Source organism: Mesoplodon bidens (assembly GCF_964165515.1).
Source record: "Mesoplodon bidens genome assembly, chromosome: 2".
NCBI classification, from domain to species: domain Eukaryota; kingdom Metazoa; phylum Chordata; class Mammalia; order Artiodactyla; family Ziphiidae; genus Mesoplodon; species Mesoplodon bidens.
This window is the reverse complement of record NC_138177.1, coordinates 70,260,285-70,269,635: the sequence shown is the minus strand read 5'-3', so window position 1 is coordinate 70,269,635 and position 9,351 is coordinate 70,260,285. Positions and strand designations below refer to the sequence as shown.

Sequence of the window (9,351 nt, the reverse complement as noted above, 5' to 3'; positions counted from 1 at the left end):
CACTTTGTTAAGGAGGGAGGTCAAGGGAGTTCAGATTTCAGGCAGCGGGTGGTAGGGTTACCGCCTTATCAACCTGGCCAATCCTCCTGTGAGCCTCACCGTGAATGTTTCTCCTAAGGTTTCATCCTATGGGCAGGATGAAAAACATAGTTGCCTTCTGATGAAGGATGTCCTGGGCTTTTTGCTCAGCAAGGTTTGCAAGAGAATGGCACTGCTAACCCCATGCTTGCTGGGTTTGGGTTCAGACAAGCAGAGGGCTAAACCCAGATTTATGAAGCATCACAGGGCAAAACCCAGGTCAGATGGCTCCCACAAAGGCTGCCCAGGAAGCTCCCAGGATGCCAGGGTATAAGCGAAATATTCAGGGTGGCAGGACTCTGCCACTCCCCCTGCCTCTTTGGAGAAGTGTTAAAAGGAGAGGAACCGCTCAGGCCATGGGGCCAAAGCCCTCCCATCCTGAAGACAACTGCAGCAGCCCTGCCAAGGCGTCACCCACAAAAATGGAAAGGAGGGGTCTCGGTAGGAGCAGAGGGCAGAGGTACCCGCCTCCTATCTCTCTTGGATTCCCTCAGCCCTCGGTTCTGGCACAGGCCTGGGGTGTAGGAGGAGCCGCAAAATGTCCAATCCAACCAGATAAATGGGTTGGGTATCTCTTCAGATTCCAGAACACATGGAAATGGTAATTCTGCCAAAAGAGGCTCCATCAGAGATGATCTAGGTGACAGACTGCAGTTAAAAACTTCATCTAGTGAACCTCTGGAAGTTACACTGAATTTTCGGTCAGAGAAACTGCTCCTTCGGATTAAAGGTTCACTCATTTTTTCCAGAAATAATTTAATGGTCTCCTTCTTTTCTGGACTTGACAAATTCAGAACTTTTCCATTCACTTTTACAGTGGAACTGCTGAGCCCAAACCAATAGAAGAAATCAAATAACGTGTCAGCTTTGAATTCATACGCAAAGCTCAGATCTCCTCCATTAACCACCTTGTTTCCTGGAGGGAGAAAATTCTTTACTGCCTCTTGAAAATCAAACTGAAGCCAGTAGCTTTCTCCAATCACTGAGGAAATGACCATGTCCATCCCCTGCTCTATCTGTCTTCTTATCTTGGGGTGCCTGGTGTTCACAAGAAACGCATACGTTCTTTCTTTCGAGGAGTCCTTTTTGGTCTGTACACTAATAAAGAATAGCATTGGTTTGCTCAATATAGTTTCCCGTTAGTCTTTATAATCGCAGTAGTTGGTCAGTTCCACATATCTCCTGATGTAGCTGCTGAGGTGGTAGAGCTGTCCATCGAGGCTCACGAGGCCGTCGCTGAAGACGGTGAAGCCCCCGCGCGTGGCCGCGGGCTCCGCGGGACCGGGGACCACCAGCTGGTCCCCGCGCAGCTGGAAGGCGCAGGGCTGCAGGCGCAGCAGCTGGGCCAGGGGCTGCAGGGCCAGCTCGCAGTCGCACGTCCACAGGCTGTGCAGCTCCCCCGACGAGATGGAGGTCAGGCTCGGCATGGCTGCCGACGCGCTCTCCAGCCCCGCCATGGCCCGGCCCGCGCTCCTGACGTCAATAGACCCCGACAGGGGCCGGGCGCCCTGACTCGCTTGGCCTCGCGCCCGGGTCGCCGCTCAGGTGCTGCCCGGCCGCCTGCCCGCCGGCCCGGTGAGGAGCGAAGCTCTGCAGGCACCGCGCAGAGAAAGCCAAGAGCATCCTTAACTAGTGAGTCATGTGGAGAACAGTATGGAGGTTCCTTAAAAAACTAAAAATAGAATTACCATATGGCCCAGTAATCCCACTACTGGCATATACCCAGAGAAAACCATAATTCAAAAAGACACGCACCCCAATGTTCATTGAATCACTATTTACAATAGCCAGGTCATGGAAACAACCTAAATGCCCATCGACAGATGAATGGATAAAGAAGATGTGGTACATATATATACAATGGAATATTAGTCATAAAAAGGAACAAAATTGGATCATTTGTACAGATGTGTATGGATCTAGAGGCTGTCATACAGAGTGAAGTAAGTCAGAAAGAGAAAAACAAATATCGTATATTAGCGCATATATGTGGAACCTAGAAAAATGGTACAGGTGAACTGGTTTGCAGGGCAGAAATTGAGACACAGATGTAGAGAACAAACGGATGGACACCAAGGGGGGAAAGTGGTGGGTGGGGGAGTGGTGGTGGGATGAATTAGGAGACTGGGATTGACATGTATACACTAATATGTATAAAATAGATAACTAATAAGAACCTGCTGTATAAAAAAATAAATAAAATTAAATTAAAAAATAGCGATTCATGGTCTTCAGCAGAAAATAAAGTTCAACTTGTGTTATCCATAGTTATTTTATAAGAAATGTTGCTTGTATTAATTATGCTAGCAAAAGCTTATGAACAACATCATCAAGAGCAAACAAGTAATATTCTGAAAGGGTAAAGAAGTATTTCTCAAAATTTTAAAGAAATTGTTTTTTCTGTCAGAAGAAACTACATGTGAAATATGCAACAAAAGTGATATTCCAGCAACATAAAATAAATTATAAAAATGAAATAAAGACATTTCCATAACTCTGAAGGAAAATATTCATATATTAAAAATTCTGGTATTAATCTCTACACAGACTATTTTAAGACCATTAGAGATAACGGTGTAGTCTCAGTTAAAGAGAGATGACTACATACTGCCATTTTTGGTTTTCTTTATAATATTCCAGCATTGAATTTTTTGAAAGAAGAACTTAAGTAATACTGTATGGATCAAGATATTTTAAGAGCTAGCAAAAAATTATGATAAAAATGTTAATAATTTATATGGTGAAATTTAAATATTTTGTAACATACTCTGTGAGAGAAATAATTTATTATATTTGACTCATTATGCTCAAACATAATAGGTAAAATTTATAGCTCGGTTTCAGCTAAATATTGCCTTAAACATTTTCTTGTCAGTTCCAGTTGGTAGTGACTCAGAAAAGCAAATTTTCTACAAATTGAAATTAATAAAAACTACCTAAGAACCACAGTAACTCAAGGAAAATGATCTAACTTGGTATTGCTTTCAATAAGACAATATTATATGAAAATATTGATAAAAGAACATAATTAGTGTTTTTTTCTGAAATGAAGGAAAGAAAAATTAATTTCTTAAAATAAACATATACTTTATGAATTCTTCATTTATCTCATTTCTTATCCAAACATAACTAGTCCCTAAACTGAACACCCAGACATATGCAACAATAGATAATTTCAGTCATCATTGATGTTTTGCCATCTTCCAGTCACATCAAAACCATAACTTTATACATTTTTTTTTAGTTTTGATAGTATGAAGATATATATGTCTAGATAAGATTTTAGAACATTTTAATTACCAATTTTTCCACTTGATTTATAATTTTTATATATTTAAATATATTTGGGCATCCTTTTGTACTTTTCCACAACTCACACATATTAGAGGCAGTTATGGCTACTATAACTAAGTTTTTAGCTGGGGTAACCCTTGTTTTAAAAGAGTTTCCTCTGGTATTTCCCTGGAGGTCCAGTGGTTAAGAATCTGTTTTCCAATTCAGAGGTACATGGATTTGATCCTTGGTCGGGAACTAAGATCTCACATGCAGGGGATATCTAACTCCCGTGCACCACATCTAGAGAGCCCGCAGGCCACATCTAGAGAGAAGCCTGTGCACAGCAGTGAAATCCCGCATGCCGCAACTATGACCTGACACAGCAAAATAAGTAAAAATAAATAAATATGTTTTTTAAATAAAATAAGATGGGCTTCCCTGGTGGCGCAGTGGTTGAGAGTCTGCCTGCCGATGCAGGGGACACGGGTTTGTGCCCCAGTCCGGGAAGATTCCACATGCCACGGAGTGATTAGTCCTGTGAGCCGTGCCCACTGAGCCTGCGTGTCCAGAGCCTGTGCTCCACAACGGGAGAGGCCACAAGAGTGAGAGGCCCGCGTACCGCAAAAAAAGAAAATAAATTAAAAAAATAAAATAAAATAAGAGGGCTTCCCTGGTGGTGCAGTGCTTGAGAGTCCACCTGCCAATGCAGGGGACACGGGTTCGTGCCCTGGTCCGGGAGGATCCCACATGCCGCGGAGCAGCTGGGCCTGTGAGCCATGGCCGCTGGGCCTGCACATCCAGAGCCTGTGCTCCATGACAGGAGAGGCCATGATGGTGAGAGGCTCACGTACCGCAAAAATAAATAAATAAATAAATAAAATAAGATAAGATAAAATAAAATAAAATAAGAAAGTTTTCTCAACCCCCATTTTATAATTTATGGAAAGTCCAATGCCTTCCCCATGATTGCTTTGAATTCTCAGGGGTTTATATTCTCATATTTACCTTTGGTTCCCATTACAATAGTTCAGTTTATAGATGGTTTCATGTCTAAAACATACTGGCCCATTCATGGATTCCCCTGGAAAAGAGAATTCCCTTTTATGTTGTTTTTGTTAGTTTGCTTGCTTGTTTGTTGTTGTTGTTTTGTTTTGTTTTGGGCCACGCAGTGAGGCTTGCAGGATCTTAGTTCCCCGACCAGGGATTGAACCTGGGCCCTCGGCAGTGAAAGCACAGAGTACTAACCACTGGACTGCCAGGGAATTCCCCCTTTTATTCTGCTTAAAACTTCTCATATATGGTATGTATCAGACTTTACTAAAAGTTCAAGATGATGGGGAGAGCAGCAGGGTATAGAAGACTGCAGAAATGCACACCTACTAATGAATGTTGGTCACCCCTGTCCTAAAACGTATATTAGCCACAGTCCTCTGAAGAGTGCTGAAGTTCGTAGCACCTATGTGAATTAACAGGCTTCTCACCATCTTGTTGGTTCTTTTTCCCTCCCATCTTTCTTCCCATCTTTTCCTCACCTATTTCTCTCCCATATCCACACCACCCCTGCAACCCCTGCCCTGAAGAGAACTCTGACTTCTTTTCATACTATGATGCAGAACAAACCCTCTCTAGTCTTTCCTCTAAAACTCAGTTCCCCGTCCACACGGGCTGTACCAAAACCTATTACAGTGCTTGGCATAGAGGCTGACTATTACACTGGTGGCACAAAAGTCTAGTAGGGTCCCTCAGATTATTTTTAACAAGATCCATCCCCCTTTCCCTCAGAAGGCAGCTGTTGTTTTAAATAGCAGTATTCTTTCTTCCTCTTCTCCTCTTCCCCTTCTCCCTCCTCCTTGTCTTCTCCTCCCTCTCCTTCTCTTTCTTCAGTTTCACCAAAAATAGTTTTATAAGAGCACAAGAATATAGGCCTGTAACCCATCAAGACATAAGCATTACAGTTTGGCTGCTGGTGTTGAGTGTCATCTTCATTCAGAATTACGCAATAATTAGGCTGATAGCATAGCTTTATTTTGAGTGAAACCTCCTTGCACAGAAGAATGAATAAATTTAAAATGGAGGCATTACTGTGGATCTGAAAAACAGCTTTCATGGGCCAGTCCAAATGGGGACTAACCACCAGGAGAAGGACTGCTTACTCAAGTGCTAGGATGCCCTGGTCTGGAGAAAGCAGTGTGACTCTCATTTCCTCCTAGGGAACTGCTAAACTTTAAGACTTGAATGAGGGGGAAGTTAACTGCCTCGATTTACCACGTGACTCTCCATAAAGAAACACCTGCCTATGATGGACAAGAGCATCTTTGGGAACATTATGTCCTCCCCTCTCATCCACACCACCTTTGGAAAAGGCGGGAGTGAGCTACTTTGGCTTCCTGCTGCCTCTTCTATCCTCAACGATCCTCTTACTTGCCCTTATTAAAATCCTCCCTCGTTCTTGGTGCAGAGAAGCTTCTGCAGATTTTTTCCTCAGAATCTCCTTTTCCCTTCCCACCCTCAGGAATCAGAAGTCAAACTATTCAGTAGTCCATGCAAGAGCTCAGAATGGAACTATGTTTTGAGCTGCATGACTCTACTGCCCTGAGCTCTCCCTGACTAGCCCAGGGAGGAGGGGGTTGCCAAAGCAAATGCAGCATCAAGAGGCTGGCCAGTCACCTCTCAGACTTCATATACAAGAAGTCCTAAGCCTAGCCATTCTACTTCCTAACTATTTCTCCCTCCATTTTGTTCATTTCTTTCTCATCACACCCATCATCTCTTACTTGGATTGTTGGAAAAAACTCAATAACTAGTCTCTTGTGTCAAGACTTGCTCTGATTCTTCCAATTGTTAACAGGAAGGTATCTCCAAAATATCAATTGGATCATGTCATTTTCATCCTTGAAAGTCTCCAGTATTTTCTCTTCAGGGGCATTTAGGATAAAGTTTACACTTTTTATTATTATTATTATTATCAGTAAAATATCTTTATTTACTTCTCAGGTACTCACTGTCTATTTCCCCTGCTCACATTTTTTTCCTTTTGGCCTGTTCTGGTTCCAGAGAGGAAAACAATAACACAAATCTCTCTTTAAAGCAAGACACTTTTAAACAGTTTTAAGTAAAAATAATTAAAGCACATGATAGGATAATTTCTAAAGAACATAAACATATTTAAGTCCAAGTTGCTTCCCCTCCTTCTCAGAGGAAACTACTATTAAAGTGTCTAGTGCAAAGATTCAGAAAACTTAGACATACAGAGCATAAACATATGTATTCTTGTTTATTTCACTGTATTCTTATCTATCATTCTTAACACATCTTGGAGATCTTTCCAGTTACCCAACACAGTTCCACCTCATTCAAGATAAAGTTTATACTTCTTAACATGATTAAAATGTCTTAATAATCTGGACCTTGCTTATTTTTAAGGCATTATCTCTTTATCTTTCTAGTACCTCCTCCCTCTGCTTACCATCCTATAGTCCATACTCTAGCCATACTAAACTACTTTTTCTTTCTCAAACACTATGTGATCTCTTTAGGTCTTCATGCTTACTCTCCCCTTTGCCTGTAACAAAGACTTATCACAATCACCCTGCTGATATATTCCTCCTCTTCATTTACTTCTCATTTTGGATGTTACTTTCTACAGGAAGATTTTCTTGACCCCCTAGACTGGATTAAATCCTCCTTCTATGTGCTCCCATTATACTCTCAGGTTCCCCCATCATAGCACTTATCACATGATGCTATAATTGCCAATTTACTTGTCTTTCTTTCTGGGCTGTAAATTCTGTGCACAGGAACTGTATCTTTCTTCTCCTTTACCGATCAGTAAGAGGAAGGGTAGTCAAGCAGAAAGTAGGTAGTGAGGGGAGAAGGAGAGATGCAGGAGTTGTCATCCACATGGAATACTTGCAGAATTGCTGTTGGTTCATTACACCTACTTTGAAATGAATGCATTTGAACAAGTAATGAATGATGTGCCAGCCACATGTGGGGTCTGGTGGTTTAGCTTCTGTACCATCTCCTTCTTACCAACCCATCTATCCTTACAATAAGCCTCTATTAACTGTGGTGACCTGGACATATTTCTATTCTGAAAGTCTGATGAAGCCTCACTAATACCAAAGTCAAAGAAAAGTAACCCCTGGACTACCCCAAACATTTAATTCAATATTTCCTACATGTCTCATATACACTTAATGATAGCACAATCTGGGATATAATGGTTGCATAAAAGACTGTCCCTCTCATAAAAGAGCTTCTATTTGAAGAGGCAGTTCATTGAAAATCAAGTATTACTAAGTAGTATTCAATTAAGTGCAAATTAAGAGAAAAAGACAAAAAAGGATTTAGACTCAGATGAAGATGAGCTCAGTGTGAGATGAGGTTTCAAAGAATGCTCCAAGGAAGAGGTGATATTGAAAGAAACTCTGACATAATTGAATTACTTACATAGACCTGATATTGTCAAACCCAAGTTCATATGCCCGATGCACTGTGAAACCAAACAAACAGAAACGTTAGAGTCTGGAGCAGAGAAAGGTTTATTTCAAGGGTCAAGTAAGGAGAATGGGGCGGCTCAGGCTCAAAAAGCCCAAACTCCCCAATGGTTTTGGGGGAAGAGATTTTATAGGCAAAATATGGGGGGAGGGCTCAGGGTGTGTGACCCTCCTCTGATTGGTTGGTAGAGATGTAACAGGGTTATGTTCCAGGAATCTCAATCATCAGCCTTCTGGTTCCAGCCAGTCTGGGGTCCACTTGCTTGTGCTCAGCCTGAAGTTACCATCCTCCACCTGGGTGGGGGCCTTAGTTCCTGTAGAAGAACTCAGAGGTACATTGTTATGTATATCCCTCGAGGAGGAACCAGGACCCTGCCCAATTGCTGCACTATTGTTTCTTGATGGCCTTTCCTTTGTTTCTGTATTTCCTCACTCCTCTAATTAGTAACGGAATCTGCCCTTTGGAACTCGGGGAAGGTCTAGGAGGCTGAAACCTTTTTCCTACAAACAGGAAATGGGGAACATGAAAAGGCTTTTGTATCCAGGAGGGTCCCAAAAGGTCCTGCTTGCTTTCATCCTAAAATCAATAGAGGAGCCCAAAGCAAGGATGCTAGAGGAATTTGAAGTCGCTAGTACTACAGATACAGTAAATATTAAAACACAGCCCAACTCCTAGCCAGATAAACATAAAACCTCACTTTAAATGTCTATTTCCCTCAGTTTCAATGCTAATACATCATGTCCAGCTTTCAACAAAAAATTACAAAGTATGGTAAAAGGCAAGAAAAAAAGACGTTCTGAAATGGCAAAGAGAGAATCAGGAGGAGGTTCACATATGAAACAGTTTTTGGAATTATCAGACAGAAGATTTCAAATAGTTATGGTTAATACATTAAGAGTTCTAATGGAAAAAGTAGACAACTTACAAGACAGATGAGTAATGTAAGCAGAGCTGGGAACTCTTTGAAACAATCAACAGGAAATCCTAGAAATCAAAAACACTGTAACTGAGATTAGAAAATGCCTTTGATAGTCTCATCAGACTTGACATGAGTAAGGAAAGAATCAGTGAGCTTGCAGATAGGTCAACAGTAACTTCCCAAACTAAAGTGCAAAGAGAAAAAAGAATGAAAAAACAAAGAACAGAACATCTAAGACAAGAGATGTGGGACAAAATCAAAAAGTGTAATACATGTGTAATTAGAATACCAGAAGAAGAAGAAAGAGAGCAGAAGAGATATTTGAAATAAGAATGGAGAGAATTTTCCAAAATTTATGACAGACAACAAACCACAGATTTATTAAGCTCCATGAACACAAAACACAATAATTACCCAAAAATCTACAATCAGACATATCAGTCCAACTCCAGAAAATGAAAGAGAAAGACAAAATCTTAAAAAAAAAAAAAGCTAGAACCGCCCCCCCTCACCTTATCTATAGAGGGACACAGACGAGAATTAAGGTGGACTTCTCATCAGAAACCATGCAAGCAAGA

General features: G+C 41.3%; 1 pseudogene across 1 annotated transcript; it reads right to left on the bottom strand.

Moving 5' to 3' along the window:
• Positions 1-395: 395 nt before the first annotated feature.
• Positions 396-1,536, bottom strand: LOC308613167 (mesenteric estrogen-dependent adipogenesis protein-like; annotated as a pseudogene). The gene has a single exon. The product of its transcript is annotated as a mesenteric estrogen-dependent adipogenesis protein-like (transcript).
• Between the last annotated feature and the right edge of the window lie 7,815 nt (positions 1,537-9,351).